Source organism: Polypterus senegalus, chromosome 1 (genome assembly GCF_016835505.1).
Source record: "Polypterus senegalus isolate Bchr_013 chromosome 1, ASM1683550v1, whole genome shotgun sequence".
NCBI lineage: Eukaryota > Metazoa > Chordata > Cladistia > Polypteriformes > Polypteridae > Polypterus > Polypterus senegalus.
In genome coordinates this window covers 171,312,008-171,336,008 of record NC_053154.1, presented here as the reverse complement: position 1 = coordinate 171,336,008, position 24,001 = coordinate 171,312,008, and the positions used below count along the sequence as shown (strand labels likewise).

General features: G+C 37.8%; 1 protein-coding gene across 3 annotated transcripts in view; it reads right to left on the bottom strand.

The window, feature by feature from the left end:
- Positions 1 to 24,001, bottom strand: part of LOC120535224 (glypican-5-like) — a 327,258-nt gene that overhangs the window by 136,846 nt on the left and 166,411 nt on the right. The gene's annotated exons all lie outside the window — the stretch shown is intronic.

The following is a 24,001-nucleotide window of genomic DNA, read 5'->3' as shown; positions in this document are numbered from 1 at the left end:
TCCAGGGGCAGGTCACTTCTGTTGAGCATTGGAAGGAGCAGGAACAGCCAAAGGCTTCAGGGGTCATCTCACATGTTCTAAGCAGTGGTGATGCACTTTTAAAAATAAGGTGCCAGAGTGGTGCTTCAGAAAGATGCCATAGGGCAGGGGTGGGCAAAGTCATTCCTGGAGGGCCGCAGTGGCTGCAGGTGTTTGTTCCAATCCAGTTACTTAATTAGAAAACAATCCTTGCCAATAATTACATATCATGGCTTGTTAGTGCTTTAACTCTGCTATGTCAAGTCATTCTCATATCCTAGATTTTTTTTCCATTCTAAGTATATCATCCAAATACTTTCAAGTGTAAAACGGATGGATAATTCTCAATCCTTCACTTTTTCTCTTCTCTTTCCTTACAAGTATTTAATTAAACCAGTGCACAATAAATACACACAGGTGTAAAGGGTAACAAGCAAAATGGATAACTGCTGGTTTCTTTTGTCATTTGCATCTTATTGCTAATAAGGAACAATTAAAAACCAAGAATGCAGTCGTTTAAGACTTAAATAAGCAATAAGGGTTCAAAATCTTAATGAGGGAGACAACTAAAATGAAGCAGAAGTGTTTCTAGAGCAATAAGTGCTTCTTATTAAGCAGTTGGGTTGAAACAAAAATCTGCAGCCACTGCGGTTTCTTAATCTGTTAGTGTCCTGCTATTTAGCCTAGCATACATTAAGGTTTTCTCTTTTTTTCTACATTTTAGGTAGTTTTTCAAAGTACAAAGAACCAAAATCATATGCAAGGAAACCCTTTCCAGAACAGAATGGTCCTTTGTCAAGAAATGGTTCTACAAGGACCCACACAATCCAGTAAAGAACCATAAAATGCCATTAAAGAACCAGCATTTTTAAGAGTGTGGCACAATGTGGCCAGGCTTTGGGCATCCTAGTGGCAGGACCGGCAGAGATGGCTGGGACGAAAGCTATTGTTGATTAACCGCACTTACCGGCATCGCCATCTACTGAGCAGACCCAGAAAGTGAGCAGAGATGACAGGAGAGAGAGAAACACACTGAAGGATCAGAGAGAGAGAGAGAAAGACAGACAATCCTATTTTAACTCTGTGTTTTTTACCTTGATTTTAGCTTTCTTTTGGAACCCATTATTTATTGATTTTATTGATGAGATTCAACTGCAGTGCATTATAGGCACTTTGGATGGCTTTCAATAAACTGCACAATGTACTTTTACCACCAGCTTTGTTGTTTCACTACTCCATACACTGACTTTTTGAATTTAAGTGCCACCTCTCCCTTCCATTTGCTGGTCAAGAGTCCCGGCTTCAATTCAGACAGTGACTCCCATGAGGCTTTAGTTTGCTGTTGGTATATATTTAACAACAACTTAACAAAAAGGCATGCGTTTTGTATGTTTTGTGAATACTACTAGACAATGGACATGTGGATTATGCAACATGAGCAACATGAACTTTTTTTATTTTTATTTCATGGTCATTTTTCATATAATTTGCCATTAAGCAGCATCAGTCACTTTTTGTTTCTATCATATCATTAATTATTTTCTCTCTTTTTTGCCTAAAAAACATTAGATTAGACAATTTCTTAGCCACCACTACAAAGTATATGGGATAAGCAATACATAAAAAAGTCTATTTTTTGGGTAGAGCACTCCCTTAACATAACAGAGCCTCAGTTACTAAGAAAATAGTCAGTCCAATGGCCCCCAGCATCCTTCATGGTCACAAGCAACCATCAGGCAGAAGCAAATGTGTAACAGATTGAGACTTAGGCCGCACTGTCACCCAACTCCTTTCATCACCATCACCAGCTCCTCTCTTCTGGATTTAATCAGTAACATGCATAACTGATCTTAATTGTTACAGATTAATAAAACTGTGTCATTTCTCTTTATAGTTCCTTATATGTAATAATAAAACACAGACATACATTTCTGTAGTACAGACATCACTGTTATTAATAACATCTGAAATGTAGTATCAGTACAGGCAAAATAAAACTGAACGAACTGTTACCATGACAAGGAATGGCCTTTTAGCAAGTCTTCCTCAGCATTGATACCCCCTCTGCTTTTTCCTTACTCTGTCTGGTTCTTTTTTATATTAGTGTAACTGAATGCTTCCCTGAGGAATGAATTGGCCAATTGAACCCAACCATCTTAAAATTAATGACTTAGTAATAAACCACTAGAATGAAATCAACAAAAAGAATAATCACAAAACCTTATAATGGACCAACAAAATTGCTCAACCTTAAAATATGCTGAGGTTTTGCTCCTGTCAGTTAGGTGGAGTGGCAGGTCCTCTTCACCACCACGGAGCACACAACACTAGGAAAGAATGGACTGTGCATTCTCAGCATATTGCTAACAGAACTGCAGCTCAGAATGTGATGGGGTCAGGGATGCATCTACCTTTATGAGCCATTGCTAGTTTTTAGGTCAAGAATTAACCATGGAATTGGTATAAATGATTATTCCCATCTTATATGAAATCCTTGAAAAAAAAATAAAGTCTGTGGGTAGTCATAAACCATGTGCAAGAGTTATTTAGGTCTTAGTTTAGTTTGAATTATTCCCTTGCCGCCTAACACCGACCAACAATAACCAATCTAAACTCTGAATGACACAAGAAAAAAAAATGGAGCAAAATAAATTTTAGTAATTAGATTTTCAGCTCTAGTCTATATGTCTAGGCAGCTGTCAGATTCATCAATAATTCTGTATATGGAATAATCCATCACTGTCAACTATGAAAAGAAGAAAGACAAATGCAAAATCAGAAATACAAAAGAGAGTTTTTCAGGTTCAATGATAGTTATATATGGCATTAATAGCACCAAGGCAATTAACATTATTTCTAATGTCAACACCCTCAAAAATAGCCATGAAAAAGCAACACAGTTCACTACTATTTATTGACAAGATTGAAGAAAGGTGTAGAGGCCACCATACAGTTCCAGAATGTTACCTCATAATATATGAAAGAAGAATAACTTCTGGATTTTGGTTCTGACACCTCATTCTGCAGCAAGGTGGTGCCTTAGCACTGAGCTACAGTAGATAATGATGAAACCGGCTGTCCAGAAATGGTTCCTGTCTTACGCACAATGCAGCTGGCATAGGAAATAGTTCCCCATGACTTTACATTGTAAAGTCAGTGCAAAAAATGGGTGAGTAAAATATACAGTATATGATATATATCCATCCATCCATCCATTTTCTAACCCGCTGAATCCGAATACAGGGTCACGGGGGTCTGCCGGAGCCAATCCCAGGCACAAGGCAGGAACCAATCCTGGGCAGGGTGCCAACCCACCGCAGGACACACACAAACACACACTAGGGCCAATTTAGAATCGCCAATCCACCTAACCTGCATGTCTTTGGATTGTGGGAGGAAACCGGAGCGCCCGGAGGAAACCCACGCAGACACGGGAGAACATGCAAACTCCACGCAGGGAGGACCCGGGAAGCGAACCCGGATCTCCTAACTGCGAGGCAGCAGCGCTACCACTGCGCCACCGTGCCGCCCCGTATATGATATATAGTATATTAAATTCATAAGGATTTATGAAAATTTAAGAAACACTCTGTTGTCTCAGCAACCTAAAGGCATTTAAGACTGAAATGTCATGCAGCTGGCAGTGCCTTTCTCAATCTAAGAAAGAGGACACAAGGTTAGTCACAATTAATGAGAGGCCTAACTGATGGGGGAGCTCCATTTGAGTGAACATTTTAACACAATGTGAGGAACCCTTCACATTTGTATTGTTTCATTTTATTTAATGTCTGGGGGGGTACACATTTCCATTTTCATTGCTATTTATCTCTATCATTCATCCATTATCCAACCTGCGATATTCTAACTACAGGGTCACGGGGGTCTGCTGGAGCCAATCCCAGCCAACACAGGGTGCAAGGCAGGAAACAAAACCTGGGCAGGACGCCAGCCCAGCACAGGGCACACACAAACAGCACGCACTAGGGACAATTTAGAATGTCTTTGGACTGTGGGAGGAAACCCACACAGACACGGGGAGAACATGCAAACTCCATGCAGGGAGGACCCAGGAAGCAAACCCGGGTCTCCTAACTGCAAGGCAGCAGCGCTACCCACTGCACCACTGTGCCGCCCTTATCTTTATCATTATTTTGGTAATGTTCTCACATTGCCATTTTGTTTTCCATTAATTCATTTTGTACCTTGTTTCATGTTATGATGTTGTGGCACATGAAAGCTCCCCAACTTTTCTGTGTAGTATTTAATTTTTATGCAATTTTTTCTTTTTGCTCCAATATTAAACAAGCAAATCTTGAATTTGGGGAATGTGCATTCTTTACCATTGTATTAAAGTTGGAGTGATAAATATTCAAGGGTGCACCTCTTGTCTTAAAAAGGCCACAAACTTCTTAGAGTTTGGTCTAAAGGGAAATGAGTGCAATTGTGTGTAAACTAAAAACTGATCTACTCTGCTTCACATAAATAAGGCCTTATCTAGTTTAAATAAAATTTACCCCACACCACCATTTAAATTACTTTTTATTTAATTCAGTTTTTCAAACAAACAGAAACTGTCAAAATCTGCAAGTGCCTTGCACATGAGTTACAAGTTGCCCCCTTCATGTTTGCTTTGCTGCTACCTTCAGCACAAAGTGAGAGAATGAGCAAAAGAGCAAGAAAATAAGAAAGAGAGAGCAAGGAAGAGAAAAAGGCTTCCTAATAGCAAAAGGAGAATGCATGCGGCACATTTGAAACCCCCACCTCCCAACATTTAAGCACCAATCAGCTGCATAAGCGTACATGAAGTAATTAGCGGAGCCTCCCCATGTTCAAGTAAAATACACAAAAAAACACACTGAAAATTAAACATGTAACTTTTGATCTGCTGTTATTTAGCATTAAGTTCAGAATTCTTTGTAAACATTTACACTTTACTGTTTCCTTATATAAAATGTTGACCAACTTTCTTGGCTTTAGCACCCCCAAAACCAATCATTAATGGGTGCAGAATTAAGAGTTTTCCCAGAATGGACACACTTAGTAGATCTGTAACTGTGCCACATATGATCCAGTGAAGAACTGGCAAACTTATCTGAACTATTTTCCAGATTCAAGTTCTCCCTTTCCCACAAAAGACCCTTTCTGCTGTGACTGTGTTATGTTTTTAAGTTTTTCTTTTTTTATTGAAATGAGTTTCTGTATAGGAGTTTATAGTTTTAAAGGTTCAATTAAGAGAAATCTACGGGACAGTCCACAAAACACTTGTTCTTAGGCACTTTGTGAAAATTGAGTCTGATTTTCTTATTTTTTGACTTGTTAGGTATATGCCTTGGTTAGATTTGTTAGTGATTCTACTTCTCCTATGAATTGACCTCTACGTGTTCAATGGTAATCCTTTGTCTGTTACTCCTTACATCTAAAATCTCTGTCACTTTTGTTATCCGCAGGTCTATAGCTGGTCCACTAAAATGAGTCTGAAAAGACATGTAGAATATCTAATGCCCTAAAAAAACATTTGAAGCATTGGAAATAACATCTGTGTAATAACAGAGAAGAAAAAGAATTAAAAATAACACAAAATAAGCATGCAACTATAATGCATGCTTTTCTTTCAGGTTTCCAGGTTTTGCTTATAAATCCACTTACTCCAAAGTCCTCTTCTTGCACACAATAAACAATCAATTTAAGTGAAGTAGAAAATCTTTTTAAAGGATGTATGTCTCATGTGAACACGGAACAATCACTACTAGAAATATCTGCCTTCTCGTGCCATTTCACTTGCTACAGTGCCATAGGGACGATAGCTGTTAGACTATGTCATCTGGAGCTGCATTAGTTTTGACCAGTAGGTCCGGCAGAAGAGCACATCCTGCAGGGTCGATCTACTCCAAGCTAAATAAAAGACTGGTAATCATTGTGAACTATGAGTGACAAGCAAATTCAAAGACATCCTTAAGCAAAAGACTTTAGGTTATTAGAAGGAGCTGGAGGATCTGGTGAAACAACCATTGAAACACAAGAAAAACATACAAGATCCGACAGGCCGGTATTTGAACCCAGTCTTCCAGAGCTATAATGATGCTGGGCTAACCACTGTGCCTCCATATATAATACACATTTCTTGATTTATTTTTGATTATTAATTTAAGCACCAAGAAACATGTGTAGGCAGGTATAATATTTGATAAGAACATTATAGATTAAACAAATGTAGTCAGCAGCCAGATGAGACAGCCAAAGTGTTTGTCATAGGTGAGCAGCATACTGACAGAATGACATTTCTCTGAAGAAATGATAAGGAACATACACTGGTAGTTGGCATTAAAGATCAGAGCTTGTCTGAACGATTGCAGCAAGAACAGGGATTTAGAAACCAAAAGGCCATGGAAAAATGACAGCAGATGTAAAACTTTCACAAGTTTGTGCACAATTCAGTGAACTGAGTAAAACAAATAGATCTGAATATTAATCACAAGATCATGCTGAGTGTACAATCAGTCATGTGTCCACTTCATCAGTCCCTGCCCAGAAAATGACATAAGAAAGGACATTTTGGCAGAATGAGCAGAACGTAAAACCAACGGACAAGTTAAATGAGAAGACAGAGAGTAATGAAAGGGTTGTTCTTGTTATCAGAGACTCCAGTTGAATGGTTATTAAAATTCAAAAGGCTGTGTCTTGGATGCAGTAAATGCTGATTTCTGTAACCTTAATTCCAAAAAAGTTTTGACAGTATGGAAAATGCTAATTAAAACAAAAGGGAATGATTTGTACATTCTGTTCACCCTGCATTATACTGAAAACATGGCAGCTACACATTATCTGAAGTTTTGCCTGTCAAATCTTAATAACAGCAATACACCCCAAAAAAGATGAGAGAGTCGAGTGTTTTCCACATCACCATTTCTTTTAATAGCATGTATTAAGCATTTGGGCACTGAAGACAGAGGTTGGTTAGGTTTGGTAAGCAGAATTCTTCTCCTATTCATCCATTATGCAGGTCTTCAGCTGTGCAGTTGTACAGGGCCTTCATTGTCGTATTATGCACTTAATAAAACCCCACACATTCTCAATCGGAGGCAGGTTAAGACTGCAGGTAGGCCATTCTAGTACCTGCACTCTCTGCTTATGCAGCCATGCACTTGAAATCAGGAAGAATGTGGTTTTGATGTTGTTCTTCTGAAAAATTCAGAGTCATCCCTGGACAAGACAGCATCTGGAGAGCAGCAAATGTTGATCCAAGATTTGTATGTATCCTTCTGGATTAATGGCGCAAGTTACCCGTGCGATGGGCACTGACACACCTTCATAACATGACAGATGTTGGACCCGATGCTGTCAAAAGCTTGGATGGACCTTTCCCTCTTTGGCTAGAGAATATGATGGCGTGCTGTTTTTTTCCAAAACGTATTTGAAACTTTGACTCATCAGACTGCAAAGTACTGTACAATTCCACTGTGCTGCTTTCTGTCTAATATGACACTGTGCCCAGAGTAGTCAGTGGTACTTCTGGGACAGTTTTGCTGTATGGTCTCTGCTTTGCACTGTTAAGTTTGAACTTGCATGTGTAGATGCAGCCACAGATGATGCTTACTCACAAAGCTTTTCCAAACTATTCCTGAGCCCATGTCCTGATATCCATTACAGGTACAGTACATGACAATTTTTAAAGCAATGCACATCTAAGGGATCAAAAATCACACACATTCAGAAGTGTTTTTTAAGCCTTGCTCTTTATGCACTGAGATTTGAACGGATTCCTTGATTTTTTTTTTATATTATATTGTGCTGTAGTGGGTGAAATGCCCCAAATTGTACTGGTTTGTCTTTGCAGAATGTTGTTCTCAAATGTGATGGATTATTCCCTGACACATTTGTTGACAAACTAGTGAGCCTCAATACATCCTTGCTCTTGAAGGACTATAACTTTTTTTAGAGGCTTCTTATTATGCTATAATGTGATTGCCTCCCCTGTTTGACTTCACTTTGTCACTTTATTTTATCACATGAATTATTAGCCCTGAACTACCCTTGCCCCAAATTTTTTGGAACCTGTTGGAGGTTCATCATTTTCAGAATAAACTTTGTAGAAGAATAGGCATCTTGGCCAGGAAGGAGGATGGTTTCTTATCCAGGCAAGAGGCTAGAACAGGAAGACAGACAAGTTGGCCGGCCAAACAAAGAAACAACTTTGTACCCAACTGGAAGAAAATAGTGCTTGGGCCTGTGGAAGCGGGAAATTGGGAGCGATTCCATACCCCATAAAATAGGTGGCAGTGGTCCTCTTGTAGCAGCCCAGGTGAGACACCCGCTGGGGTGTTTGGGACTTGGTGTCCAGAAGTGCAACCCTGTCGAGGTCCCTGTGTGCCGATAGAGGACCCTGTCAGGAGAGGACTTCCCTACTTTCCATATGACCCCGTAATGCTTCCAGGAAGGCATCAGAAGCATTCCCGGGTACAGCTTGAAAAGAAGCCCAGCACCTCACATGGGTTGAGTCAGAGTTGAGAGGCAGCAGGCAACACTAAACAGGAGGAAGAAAGGAGGAAGAACTGTTTTGATTCATTGTTTATTTAAGTGATCTTTAAATGCTGATTATTGTGGGAGTCTTTTGGATATTTTTTATTTTATCCCAGAAATGTGTTGAGCTTTATTGTGTCTTAGGTTTGGGGTTCAGGGATGCAGCCTGGTTACAATGTATATCTACAAAAAACAATGCAGTTGATTAGGTAAAGCATGAAGTATCTCATCTTTACTGTTTTTGTTTGAATACAAGTCAAAGTAAATATATAGACACAATCTCTTTTTGTTTTAATTAGCATTTTTCTTACTGTCCCAACACTTATGAAATCAGTGTTGTGCCCCTCTACTCTAAAAATTTAAAAATGTTGTTCATTTAGGTGACAAATAAACAGTGTAAGCAAAGTAATAGTCCACACAGCCAAATAGTGAATTCAGGGATGATCTGGAGCAACAAAAATAAAAGCAAATCCCCAGTGTACATCTTTCCAGACTTGAGGATGCCATTAACACAAACCCTCTCAGTAAACATATTTCAAGTGCCTTTAACATCCTTTGGTTCTCATTGCAGTTGAAATGGTACAGGACAATCTAAAATCATTTAAAAAGAAGTTGTGACACCCTTCATTCTCTCATTTCTTTGACAAGGGTCACAGTCAGGGACAGATAAAAATAAAACTGAACTTCAGAAAAGGGAACAAATGGTAGTAATTGCACCCATTAAAGAAGCTATTGTAAGGGGCATGGCCATTGTGGTAATATAAAACCCAACAGAAGCGCAGCATTCGTTATAATATTCAGATGCTGGAATTCAAGTGTGCATAGACGGAGACACATGCTATAAGCAGTAGACCAAATACTGGAACAACTGTTTTATTCACACTTTATACTGAAAATAGGCTTTGGCTTCCATTCACAATTGTTATTATTATTGATTCAGAAATTTCCATTTTTCCAGGACTTTAACAAAATTGGTCCTGTAGATGGCATTTAAGCATCTGGAATGCCATGTCAGATCTTATGCCAGTTTACATAAATTGCAAAATTTTCAAATTTAATTAAAATAATTTGATTAATGAGTTTGTGTTTTTGTTACATATAATTTTGTGTTTTAGTTTATCAACTCTATTCTTGTTACCAGCACTGCCTGTGTGGGATCTTCTGCCTGCCCTCCAGTTTTCATAACACATCGCAAATACATGTTATCTTAATTAGTCCAGTATGAGTGTGTGAAGCTAGGTATATTATAAATTATATTCCCAAATTACAACAAAGCAGAGCACAATGAGTGTAAATTAAATAATAATATAATATGTGTCAGACATGTGCGCATGGGAGGCAGCTAAAGGGCTTGAGTAAGGGCAGTTCCGAGACATACCAGGATGTGGCAGAGTGCACTCACTCTTTTTCTCTCTTGCCTGCAGACCATTCACGGGAGATTCCACCTGGTCGTCTTGACGTCACTTCCGGGACCGAGCCAATGGAAGGAGACCTTGCCGGCTAAGGCCTCTGTGATGTCACATCCGAGCTTGCACCAATGGCAGAAGACCCAATAAGCCCGAACCCTTTGACTTCACTTCCTGTCTTCCCCTTTAAAAGCCTCCACCTTTTCCCTATTCCCTCAGTTCTGTTTTGGACTTGGTTTTGTGCACTTCAGTGCTGTATCAATATAAGCAACTTCGCAGCCAGGAAGCCAATTCTATGGGTGGCTGCCCCAAACCTTTGTATGACTCTGTGTCAAGTTTGTGACACATGATAATAAGCTGCCAGGTTGCTTTTTATTTGATTTGTCTTTGGCCTAGTTGGCCCAACATGGCTTTTGAATGGAGTGAGTGATAACTTGGCCTCATCCATGGATAGAAAATAGCAAAGAGTGATCTCTTTATTACTTTGTCTTTATCTTAGTCCAGCTTCCTTGATGTACCTCCTGACCAATGGGGATACGCTGACTCCCTACTTCATACCAATCCTATACAGCCACAACTCACTTCCAATGACCAAAAGAATTCGTCTTTTCCTGGGCCATTCACCAATGAAATAGCTTCGGCACAATCCACTCCCCAGCTACTTTGCTCAGTTGTGTTCTGTTTATATCCTAGACACATGTATTTCCTCAGACTGATTAGCCAGGCCTGAATTCCTACTTTGGAATTTCAGCTATAGACTACCTACATAATAATAATAATCTATACTAATAAAAGGCAAAGCCCTCACTCACTCACTCACTCACTCATCATTAATTCTCCAACTTCCTGTGTAAGTAGAAGGTGGCTTCCCTGCGCTAACCAAAACCGATGTATGTGCTTATTTCGGTGGTATGACACCACTGTCGGCCACCATATTGAATTTTCCAAACGTCACTAATTCTCCAACTTCCCGTGTAGGTGGAAGGCTGACACCATCTTCACGAAATTTGGTAGGTGGCTTCCCTGCGCTAACCAAAACCAATGTACATGCTTATTTCGGTGGTATGACGCCACTGTCGGCCACCATATTGAATTTTCCAAACGTCACTAATTCTCCAACTTCCCGTGTAGGTAGAAGGCTGAAATTTGGCAGTCTCGTTCCTTACAGCTTAATTACAAAAGTTAAGCAGGGTTCATTTCGAAATTCTACACATAACGGTCATAACGGTCAACAACGTCCGCCATGTTGAACTTTCTTATTTATGGCCCCATCTTCACGAAATTTGGTAGGCGGCTTCCCCGCGCTAACTGAAACCAATGTACATACTTATTTTGGTGGTATGACGCCTCTGTCAGCCGCCATATTGAACTTTCAACGTCACTAATTCTCCAAATTCCCGTGTAGGTAGAAGGCTGAAATTTGGTACTTATTTCGGTGGTATGATGCCACTGTCGGCCGCCATATTTAACTTTTCAACAGTCTTTGTTACTTATGGGCCCATCTTCAAAAAATTTGGTACACGGGTTCCCAATGCTAACTGAATCCTACTTACGTACATATATACGTCCATAGCCTGCAGCTCAGTCACCGTGTGAGGCAGCATTGGGTCCCCCATCCCAACGCCTCCCACGTTGTTGGCTGCCTGCCTATATAAGGCCGTCCGTCGCTCCAGTCTCTACATTCCCTTCCTTGCATCGCCACGGGATTCACGTCTCCCTGCTGATAACTACAGCCTTTTTATTTAATCCACGGCTTCTCCGCTGTTTTATTTTTCATTTATTACGATTATAGTTATTGTGTAGGTATTTTAGACTTTACATTGTTCAGGTACCCATTTCCTTTATCATTCCAACCGTACCCGCATTAACATGTCTATCGAGGTGATCACCATCGATCAAAGAACTGTCACTTACCGACACCGGTTTCCATGTCCGGAGATGGAACCTGTCTTTTCCATTCTCTTTGTTACATATTGCACGGCCATATCAGGCTCACTCTTGATATCTGGAGAAACATTGTGTCTTATGTATTGAATGACTGGGACAGGTTCAAGGTGTGGACTGATGACGGTACAGGAGATAATTATACTACACAGGAGCACTAGAAGAGTGAAATGCATAAGCCCTTCACCTATGCATCTGCATGTGAGTTGATGGCTGCCACTGAATTGTTCGGTTGTCGCTTTCAAGTGTACCGAAATAGCCAAATATTTTACACCTTTGGACAACCGCCAATGCCTCTTAAACATCTTAGATTCACAGGTGATAATTTCAGTAGTGGACACTTTGATGTTTATGAATGTTTAAACTCTCAAAAGCTGGATGTGAAGTTATCGATGAAACTGGTTGTATACTTACAATGCTTGACAGATGCCGAATGTAACTTCAACACAAGTCCTACAAATACTGTCGTAATTGAAACAAACCATGAAACTCATACCGATTATGACAGCAGCAATCCAAGCTGTGAGATTTGAAACAAGATTACTGTTCACATGGCCAACTGTACATTGCATGCTTAAGAGTAAACTCAGCGCACAGCTTGGTCATATTACAACCGAAGGGCCGAACTCACAATGTGGTATACAAAGAGATCCTTAATAAATAATTACTGGTATATTTTCCCTCAGCTTAAAAAGGTTTCATTTTCTTCTTAATAAAACTATAAGGCAGTACATCGCTGCTGCGAAGCGCGGGTATTTTGATCTATACTAATAAGAGGCAAAGCCCTCACTGACTCACTCACTCACTGACTCATCACTAATTCGGTTGTCGAAAGGTGTAAAATATTTGGCCATTTCAGTACACTTGAAAGCGACAACCGAAGAATTCACCGGCAGCCATCAATTGACATGCAGATGCATAGGTGAAGGGCTTAAGCATTTCACTCTTATAGTGCTCCTGTGTAGTATAATTATCTCCTGTACCGTCATCAGTCCACACCTTGAACCTGTCCCAGTCATTCAATACATAAGACACAATGTTCCTCCGGATATCAAGAGTGAGCCTGATATGGCCGTGCAATATGTAACAAAGAGAATGGAAAAGGTAGGTGCCATCTCCGGGCATGGAAACCACTCTGTAAGTGACAGCTCTTTGATCGATAGACATGTTAATGGGGGTACGGTTGGAATGATAAAGGAAATGGGTACCTGAACAATGTGAAGTAAGTCTAAAATACCTACACAATAACTATAATCATAATAAACGAACAATAAAACAGTGGAGAAGCCGTAGATTAAATAAAAATGCTGTAGTTATCAGCAGGGAAACGTGAATCCCGTGGCGAAGCAAGGAAGGGAATGTAGAGACTGGAGTGACGGACGGCCTTATATAGGCAGGCAGCCAACAACGTGGGAGGCGTTGGGATGGGGGACCCAACGCCGCCTCACATGGTGACCGAGCTGCAGGCTATGGACGTATATATGTACGTAAGTGGATCTTGAAGATGGGCCCATAAGTAACAAAGACCGTTTGAAAGTTCAATATGGCGGCTGACAGTGGCGTCATACCACCGAAATAAGTACGTACATTGGTTTCGGTTAGCGCAGGGAAGCCTCCTACCAAATTTCGTGAAGATGGGGCCATGAATAAGAAAGTTCAACATGGTGGACGTTGTAGACCATTATGACCGTTACGCGTAGAATTTCGAAATGAAACCTGCTTAACTTTTGTAAGTAAGGTGTAAGGAATGAGCCTGCCAAATTTCAGCCTTCTACCTACATGGAAAGTTGGAGAATTAGTGAAGTTGGAAAATTCAATATGGCGACCGACAGTGGCATTATACCACCGAAATAAGTACGTACATCGGTTTTGGTTAGCGCAGGGAAGCCATCTACAAAATTTAGTGAAGATGGGGTCAGCCTTCTACCTACACGGGAAGCTGGAAAATTAGTGATGTTGGAAAGTTCAATATGGCGGCTGACAGTGGCATCATACCTTCAAAATAAGTATGTACATCGGTGTCGGTTAGCGCAGGGAAGCCGCCTACCAAATTTCATGAAGATGGGGCCATAAATAAGAAAGTTCAACATGGCAGACGTTGTCGTCTGTTATCGATCGTTATGACCGTTACATGTAGAATTTCGAAATGAAACCTGCTTAACTTTTGTAAGTAAGTTGTAAGGAATAAGCCTGCCAAATTTCAAGTTTCAAGTTTCGCTGCCTTCTCAATTATATAATGCATGTTTTCTTCAGCGCTTTTTGGAGGTCTTCCTGGTTTTCTACGCACTGCGTTGACAGTCAGTTCACGTGATTACGTGGAAGGCGTGATGATGTCACACGAAACTCCGCCCCCCACAGCTTTCGAGCTCAACTCCATTACAGTAAATGGAGAAAAATACCTTCCAGTTATGACCATTACGCGTAGAATTTCGAAATGAAAACTGCCCAACTTTTGTAAGTAAGCTGTAAGGAATAAGCCTGCCAAATTTCAGCCTTCTACCTACACGGGAAGTTCTGCCAGTATTAGTGTCATTTTTGCTTCACCTCTGTTTACATTTTTCTCTGTGTTTAGCATTCTCACCCATTACCTTACCTTTGTCTTCTTTACATTTTATTCTGTGCATTTTATTTTATCCCATTCCTTATGCTTATTAAATTACTGCCCTCAGGTTTTCATTGTGGCTGCAGTTACCTAAGAAAGAGACAGCACTATTTATGTAGCTATGGCCACTTTGCTGTGGCATTAGTTCAGTTTTTACAGCTTTCTTCTTTGACACCCTGCTATGCATCTTCTTCTTCTTGCAGCCATTTGATCATTTAGACTTATTTAAATTTTCTGGATTCTGACATTTAGTTTTGGTATTTAGGCTTTTGATTTCTTCTTATTCTTTAGCTATAAGAAGTTAAATATGTTTCAAATTATCTCAGATTTGTGTTCTTTGAATTTTGAATTAAATACCCTAATTGAATAATTTAAGGTTTTATGTTGGACAAGGGTTTTTTTGGATAGATTTGGCCTTGATATTTGGTGGGATAGACTACTTAACTGGATTTGGATGGTTTAAAAAATGGATGAATGACATCATGAATTTATTAATTTCTACCTCATAAAGGTCAGATCTAAAAGTTATGGAAAGGAAAAGTTTATGAGGTAAAGAAAATCTAAGATGTTTGGTGAAATAAAAGGCATAATGTAATATCAATCATTGATGAAATTAAAAGTTAAGAGTTTTCCTAGAATGGGCACAGTTAGAGGTAATGTAACCGTGCCAAGTATTCAGTGGTCAGCTGGTGGGTTCTAGAGGAAAATTTTTACAATTAATATTATCCTTTATCCACAAAACATCTTGTTATTGTCATTATGTTATGTTTTTAATTATTTTCCAATATTAAAACAAGTTTCTGTATAGAACTTATTTTATTTATAGAATTTACAATTTACAAAATTTAGGCCTTTTATCATTTTCTAGGTTGCTGAATTCCCAACATTACTTTTTTGTTTTGCTTTTATGTTTTTATGTATTATGTTTAATTTATTTTCATCTTTTGCCAATGCCACCTTGAAACAATTCAGACATGTGTTGTGCACAACATCACAGTTGCAACAGCTTTAATAGGTCAGCCTTGTACATTTCTGGGTTATCTGAGATTCAAACAAAGATTACGAATTGATAGTGTGATTTCCTGGCAAAAAAAAAAAAAATTCGTTTTGAACATCAGGTACAATTTTGTTTTTTTCATTTAGTGAAAGATCAACTTGTTTCTCTGACTGTGAACGTGGCTTGGTTACTAACTCATGTTTCTTTCATCTTTCTCCTTATTACAGAACACTTACAGACTGAAAGAACTTGGGTCTATTCTGAAAAATACATAAAACAACTTTTAGACAGAAAAGCTACTTGAGATGACCTCAGAGAGGTTTCTAAGTTTTATTATATGCAATTTGGATATTTCCAAACTATATATACAGGGCTATTCAAAATGAAAGAGCAGATTTCAAAAATTTATTTCAAACAAACCGTATGAGACAGAAACACATTCCACGCATCCCTGGATAGAGGAAAGTTCAAAGTTTAAAAATTCAACTTTAAGAAGATTCGAATGATTTCATTTTCATGCCAGATGGTGCCTTGCCTCATTTCCACTTGGAGGTCTGGCATTACCTGAGCGACACCATTCCAGGACAATGGATTGGAAGAGCTGGACAACAAGATCTTGCCCATCGTCTATGGCCTCCCAGGTATCCAGACCTTACCCCCAGCAATGTTTATCTATGGGGGTATATTAAAGAAAAAGTGTTTGTTCCACCTATACCCGATAATCTATTAGATTTGCAAAACTGAATTGAGAAACCTGTGAATGCAGTAACAAGTTGACTCGTGTGTGGCAAGAAATGGTCTACTGTTTTGATGTTTGTTGTGCTACACATGGTGCTCATGTTGAATGCATGCATTCTCAAGGACCATAGAACCAAACTTTGAACTTTCCTTTATTCAGCGATATGCGGAATGTGTTTATGTCTTATACAGTTTGTTTGAAATAAATTTTGGAAATTTGCTCTTTCATTTTGAATAGCCCTGCATTTAAACATATGAAAGTAGCAAGTAATTTAGATCCTAATACATTAATACTAATCTTAAATTCATATTTGTATTTGCTTAACTGGAATACAATGTTAGTTTTACATAGCTATTGTCACACATGTGCGCTGGGGAGGCAGTCAAAGGGTCCAAATCGGGGTATTGAGATGCATGACCAAGGGTTGGCGTTGAGCATTAATGCCTCTTCTCCTTTTTCTACAGATCTTATAAAGAAAAGGCCAACTAAACAAGTCACTTCCACCCATTCTTGACCTCACTTCCGACCCTCTTTAATGACATCACTAGCAGTACCCAGAGGTGACCTCATGCCATTTCCTGTTCCGGCAAACACACCCTTCCTGTCTCCATGCTATAAAAGCCTCCTATTTCCCCATTCAGTCAGTCCCAGTGTTGGAACTCCAACAGCCTACTCATTTTCGTTACAGTATGGTATATAGGGTGGATCCCCAACTCTGTCACTTGTGTTTTCTGACACTTCATAAATAATAGAAATTTCTTCTTTAACCCCTACAAGTTAACTTGTAAATGGAATATTGCAACTGATTTCTTGTCTTTCTTTCTGAGTAGAGACTAATTTAGTCTTTGTTCTGCATTGCAGTTGGCAAGGCTTGGAAAGCAAACAGTTTCAACTCGAAATGTAACTTAGTGTAAGCTTAATGTATCGTAATGTTAGCTTGAACAATAAAATGATAAGCTCTTTAGAATATCCTTTGTGAACACAGCATAACTTTAAGCATAATGAATAACTGAAACAACATAAGAAAGCTAAGAATGTAATGAAATTAAGAAGAAACCTTCTTTTAATTTTTATTTTGTGTGTAATAACTTCTCCTGAAGTTTTTGTGATTTTTTTTTCTTTTTTGAATTTACATTAAAGTTTCAAAAAACAATTTTTACTGAACTATGGATTTGCTTTTGTTATATGTTTCATTCATACTCAATCTTGCCTTGCCAACTCAGTAACTACGCAATTTTTGGAACCTGAAAAAGACGCGATACCATAGCTGTGCAACTTAAATGACAACAGATCGGCTATGCTAGGCAAGGTTTTTGATGTTACATCTTAATTCTTTTTGCACTCTTTTTGAATTCTTTTAAAAATTCAGCGGAAATATATAAATATGCCCCATGATAAAAGCAGCTCTATTTTTCGAACAGTTTTAATTTGCATACATTTTCCAATCCATTTATGCAGTTCCTGGTTATAAAAAGCACAAGGACTGGCATATTTAATTATTTTTTAATATTTGTTAAAATATAAACCTAATTTTTTTTTCAGGTTTCAACATACAATTATCCCTCCCACTTCTAATAAAGCCAAAAACTAGAATGTAGGGAACAAAAGTCTAAGAGTTAGTCAATAAAAAGGGTAACGGGATGCTGGGTTACATAGTCAAGAGTGGTTCGCTTCATATGTTTAGTACATTTCGGAAGCCACATGTTACAAAATGTGCATTTTCAGTTTCCTTATTACAAGAAGGTCATGACGTCGATGAAAAATTCCAGAGAAAATGCAGTACACTTGTTTTTAGGACTGCGGCATATGAGCTAGGAGAAGGTTAAATAACTGATTCTTTACAATGTAAACAGAATCAAACTGAGCATTATAAAAGTGAGTAAAATTATGCAGAAAAAAATGGGAAGGATTCCATTTGCTGCTTTAAAATGTGTTTTTCAAAGTGAGCACTAAAGCATATACTGTATTTAAATTCCATAAATAATAAAGGATATGTTTTCCTTTGTGTACTTGGAACAGGTTAACAGATAGAGTAACTGAAAAAACACTACAATGATTTCATATGCTGACAATATTCTAAAAACATTAAATAAATTAGAAACAATAATTAATTTTGGGCTAAATGGAATGTCCTCATCAAAACTGTTTCTTGTGTTCTTATGGAAACAATAGTGTTTGTAAGAAAAGTAAAGTTCTTCTTGTATTTAACTTCTTAAATAATGTTGCACTTGTAGATTTTTGCTATGGATGCAGCAGCCTGACAAAAATGGCACAAACATCCGAGTGTTGAGCCCTATTAGACTGTCTTGCCATAGCAACTCACACTGGTTCAGTGAGATCAGACTTAATGCAAAATCCCACAGCTCATACCTTCACCTCCCAGTAGGGCACCTGAAACGTCAATGCAGCCACACCTCCTGTTTTAGATTTCTAATACAGTGATTTGTTTTCAAGTCTGCCCACTTCTTATTTCAAATTAATGATGATTTAGCACCTTCTAATATCTTCAGTGTAACTGTGGAAATATATTCAATTAACCATGTTAACATTTCATATAGCTGCCAGCTTTATCTTGAAGTAATCATAGAAATGCTATTCATAGTGCATTCAAAGACAATATAATTTTGCTTAAATAGGTCTTCAAAGGTTTGTCTGATGGCAACAAAACATGTGAAATGATGAACAAAAACTGCTCAAATCTACACCTACAACCAAAAGAGTTCATCACAAAAAATATATCTTAATTAATATTTTACACAGAAATCAGTAAAAAGGCTCTCATTATTTTTAACCCATAATAAATGATGAGTCTAGATCAGAAATGTAGGATTGCATTTCATGTGAAAATAATGAAAATCCTATTTTAATTTTTTTCTCTCAGTTACTTGAAACGTATGTCTTTTACCCGGACAAACAGAATTTGACCCACTAGCTAAAGTCAAGAAGTGAAGTGAATTACAAATTAAACAGAAAGCTTTTGTATAGGCATAACTTTTTAGGGTCAACAGTATATCTGCAATGTGTACAAGGTAAGAAGACCAATTCATTTCAATCCAAAACGTTTTCTTTTAATGGTACTTTTATTATTCTAACGATTATGCACTGTATCAAGCATATAACCAACAGCAGAGATTAAAGAAACTGTATATGCCATTGATAAAAAAAATCCGATTTATGAAAAGATACACATGTCACTTAAGCAATCATTGTGTCCACTCAGTCTTCTCCAGTATCAGGTTGCCATTCCATTTTGCTTTTGTTTACTGTTTTGTTATTTTTGTAATTTATCTTTGGTCCCTTATTTACTGTTGGTTTACATTTTGCCTTGTGTTGTCTCTTTGTTCTTACTCCCTTACTTCAGTCTTAATGAAATAAATCTCTTAATTGAAACTAATTGTTAACATTCTTATTTAAGACACCTGCAAGCACAGCAACTTTGCTGTGGCATTTGCTCAATGTTATTATATGCTAGTCTTCAAAATATTTTCTAATTCTCCCATTGTTGATGGGAACACTTTTAAATGCTTTAGGTGTTTTTAAATATGGTGAATTCATTTCTTTCATTATTTTTTTCCAACATTGTTTTAAGCTCGTTAATCACCTACACACCATCTAGCTTTTTTATTTTAATTTTTTTAATACATTTTTTTATTGGGATGGCACAGTGGCACAGTTAGGAGACCCGGGTTCGCTTCCCAGGTCACCCTGTGTGGAGTTTGCATGGCCTGCGTGGGTTTCCTCTGGGTGCTCTGGTTTCCTCCCACAGTCCAAAGACATGCAGGTTAGGTGAATTGGCGATTCTAAATTGTCCTTAGTGTGTGTGCTTGTTGTGTGCGTATGCCCTGCCCTGGGCTGGCACCCTGCCCGGAGTTTGTTTCCTGCCTTGCGCCCTGTGCTGGCTGGGATTGGCTCCAGCAGACCCCCGTGACCCTGTGTTAGGATATAGGAGGTTGGATGATGGATGGATTATTTTTATTGCCACTGCTATTTTCATATCATCTGTTGTCAGTTTCCATGGTTTTGCTAAGGTTTGCAGCACATGACATCATCATTGTGATGGCATAAAGGCCAATCTTCCTGGTTGTCTGAGATTTTCAATACAAATCAGAAGACTACATATTTTGCCATTTTGATTTTTCCCGTTTTTTATTTCACATTTTATTTTCTATGTGGTCACTTTATGTAGCAGTTTTCTTTAGTTTCTTTTTATGTTCTACTCTCTTTACTATGTCTGTGTTCTTCTGACTAGTTACAATTCACTATATTTTTTCTATTTTTGACTTTAAATTTAGCATAGTTCATTTGAGTGTATGGACTTTGGCTCTGTCTTTAGTTTAATTGCCATTTTGTTATTTGACTCTTGAAATTTTTATCTTTTGACAATACTTTTATTAAATTTTGTATTTTAGAGATTTTTAATACTTTGGATTTAGTGACTGAATGCTTGAATTTTGTTTTTTAAAAATTTGTATCTTTATATTTTATTTTTTATTTAGAATAATAAATTAATGTCCATAATATAAGTATTTTTTTTAATCTCAATACTATAATCTTTGTGTGTGTTAAGTCTTTTAGCTATTTTTTGACATATCTGTATTGGGCAGATCATAACAGACTAAAGAGAAACTGCTTGTATGACATTTACACATTTTAAAAGGGCAACATGGATCCATGGTTCCTAAGACCATATGACTCTCTTTGGTGGGTCTCATCAGGGCTAGGACAAGGATGAGGCAAACAAGGCACTTGCCTCAGGTGAACAATGGGAAAGGGCGCCAAATTGATGAAAAATGAAAATTAATAAATTGCAAAATAAAAAAGAAGAAAAAAGCCATTGTATTTTGCAATGTTCGTCAAATACCTTAAGCAAACTGACGATTTGCATCGGACACTCTTGCTCGATACACTTGTTTCCTCGTATGATATAAGGAGTAATAGATATTTTAATATCACAACTTTGATGAAGATATGAAAAACTATATGGGATTTCGTCTGATTTCAAATTTTTAACTGGTGTTAAGTCGATGGATACAGAAAAATTCCAAAAAAGCACCCTGTTATTTATCCCTTAAATATCAACATGATAGAAATTCCGTAGAATTTTTATCAGAAATAATCATTTTCAAAAATCAGGTAAGTTGCATTGAGAATATTCCTAACACTACCTGTTACTGTAGCTTCTGGTGAAAGAAGCTTTAGTAAACTAAAAATTATCAAAACATATTTCGGATTGTAACTTTATCAGGAAAAATGGTCAAATATGGCAATTTTATCAATCGAGTAGGAATTGACAAAACAAATTAATTTTGATAAAATAATTGATGAATTTGCTTCACTGAAAGCAAGAAAAGTAAAACTTTAAAAAAAGATTTTATATTGGGCATTTATTTAATAATTTATTCATCGTAATTATATTAAATTTTGTTTTGTCTAAAGTATTATTGATATTATTTTGTCTCTATTATTAAAAGAAATTGCTGAAAAATTTGTAATATTCTAATTCATCTCATGTGTAATACTTATTTTGCTTTTCTTTTGTTAAGGTTGGCGTGATTTTATTTTTAATACGTGCAATTTTGTGTTCCTATTACTATTGTACTATTACTGTGTTCTGTGATTTTTTTATTTAATAATTTGTATATTAATTTTGTTCTCAAAATCATTTATTTATTTATTTTTATTTAGTACTTATTCGTAATAAAAAAAAGTATATACATAGGGGCACAAATTTATCCTCCTGCCTCAGGAGAAAATACCTCTAGGCCCGGTTCTGGGTCTCATTAAGAATGATGATGTCTCAGAACAGAGAATATAGTGAGTGTCTGCCTGGTGTAAGCGCAATAATCTCTCTATTAATTTTGAAAAGACAAAAGAGATGATAATAGTCTTCAGGAAATCCAGCACTACACACCCACCTCTCACTGTTGCTGAAAGGTTCAAAAACACCAAGTTCCTGGGAGTCCACATCAAAGATGAACTTTCATGGTCCCTCAATTCTGTCTCCATAGTTAAGAGGGCTCGGCAGCATCTCCACTTTTTGCAGAGAATGAAGAGAGTAAGCCACCTCCACCAATCCTTCCCACATTCTATATGAGTACCATTGAAAGTCTGCTCTCTAGCTGCAACACTGTCTGGTATGGGAACTGTAATGTTTTGAACTGCAATACACTACACCAGATAGTGAGTACAGCTGAGAAGGTTATTGGTACACTTCTACATCCCCTGAGACTTATTTACCAAACCTGCTGCTATAACAAAACCAGTAACATTGCGAAAGACCATTCCCACCTGTTACATGGATCTCTTCTTCCTTCTACCATCTGAAAAATGGTATTGTAGTTTCTGCTGTGTTTCACCAACACTGAGTAACAGTTTCATTTTGCAGCACATCAGAATTCTGAATGCTTAAAAATGGGTAATTAATATCTAACCAAGTGTCATTTTAGGGTATTCCCTTTGATCCAACATTGTTGCACTGTCTATTTCTCTACTTATTGTCTGTTGTACAGTATATTATTGTATTTCTCCTGTCACAACTTGCACTTGTATATTGCTATATGTTACACCATGGCTCATGGAGATAAGTTATCTCATCTCACTATGTACATATTCACAGTTGTTGATGGCAATAAAGTAACCTTGACCTTGACCATGCTTTACCATAGAGATAATATTAGACAGGTGATGAGCAGTGCCTGGCATTTGCCAGACATGGTGCCTGGAGTTCTCTCCAAAAGAGTTAAATTTTTGTCCCATCAGACCAGAGGATCTTTTTCCTCACAATCGCAAAGTCCTTTAAATGTAATTTGACAAACTCCAAAATCACTGTCAAATGCTTTTTAATTCACAGTGGCTTCTTTCTAGTCAGTCTTCCATAAACATCTGGGTGATGGAGTGCTGCTGTGAAGGCTGTCCTTCCAACAGGTTCACCCATCTCAGCAGAGGACTTGTAAAGCTGGGTTAAAGTGACAGTTGAGTTCTTGGTCCTCCCTGACCAAGTCCTTTTTTGCCCAGTTACTGAATTTGGTTGGACAGCCAACTCTAGAAACAGACCCAATGGTTCCAAACTTTTTCCATTTCACAGTTATTGACCACTGTGCTCCTGTGCACATTCAAAGTTTTGGAAATGGTTTTATACCCTTGTCTTAATCTGTACCTTGCCACAATTTGATTGCATAGGTCTACAGATAGTTCTTTGGAATTCACTGCTTGGTTTTTGCAGTTTTATAAATGATGTCAGATCAATTCAATTTGCCAAAGGTGGACTCCAGTCAAGTTTTCAACACATGTCAAGGATAATTTAACGGGATGTACCTGACCACAATTTGGAGTGCCACAGCAAAAGCTCTGAATACGTAAGAAGTGCATGAGTCTGAGAGTAAACACATCATACAGTAGAGCAATATGTGTTGCTTTCATTTATTTAATACATCGTTGCAATACCAATATTTTTTCTTTCCATCTGGCAAACACGTGATGTCTGGTGTTAACTGCCTACCATAAATTCACGGAAGTCTGTTTTTGGTTTCAGCCTCGAAATTGATTCAATTTACACTTTACAGCTTGTTTTTAGTTTTGGCATAAATAATACATAAACACAGTTTAGGCCATGAGCCTTACATTTGACTTCAAGCCAACAATCACAGAAGTATCACTAAAGATACAGTATATGGCAAAAACAAGTAAAAGTTAATTTAATAAAGGTGAAAAAACAATCATTGGCTTCTTCATCAGTTTCACTTACCTTATTTTCATTTGTCAACTTGTAATTAACTTAC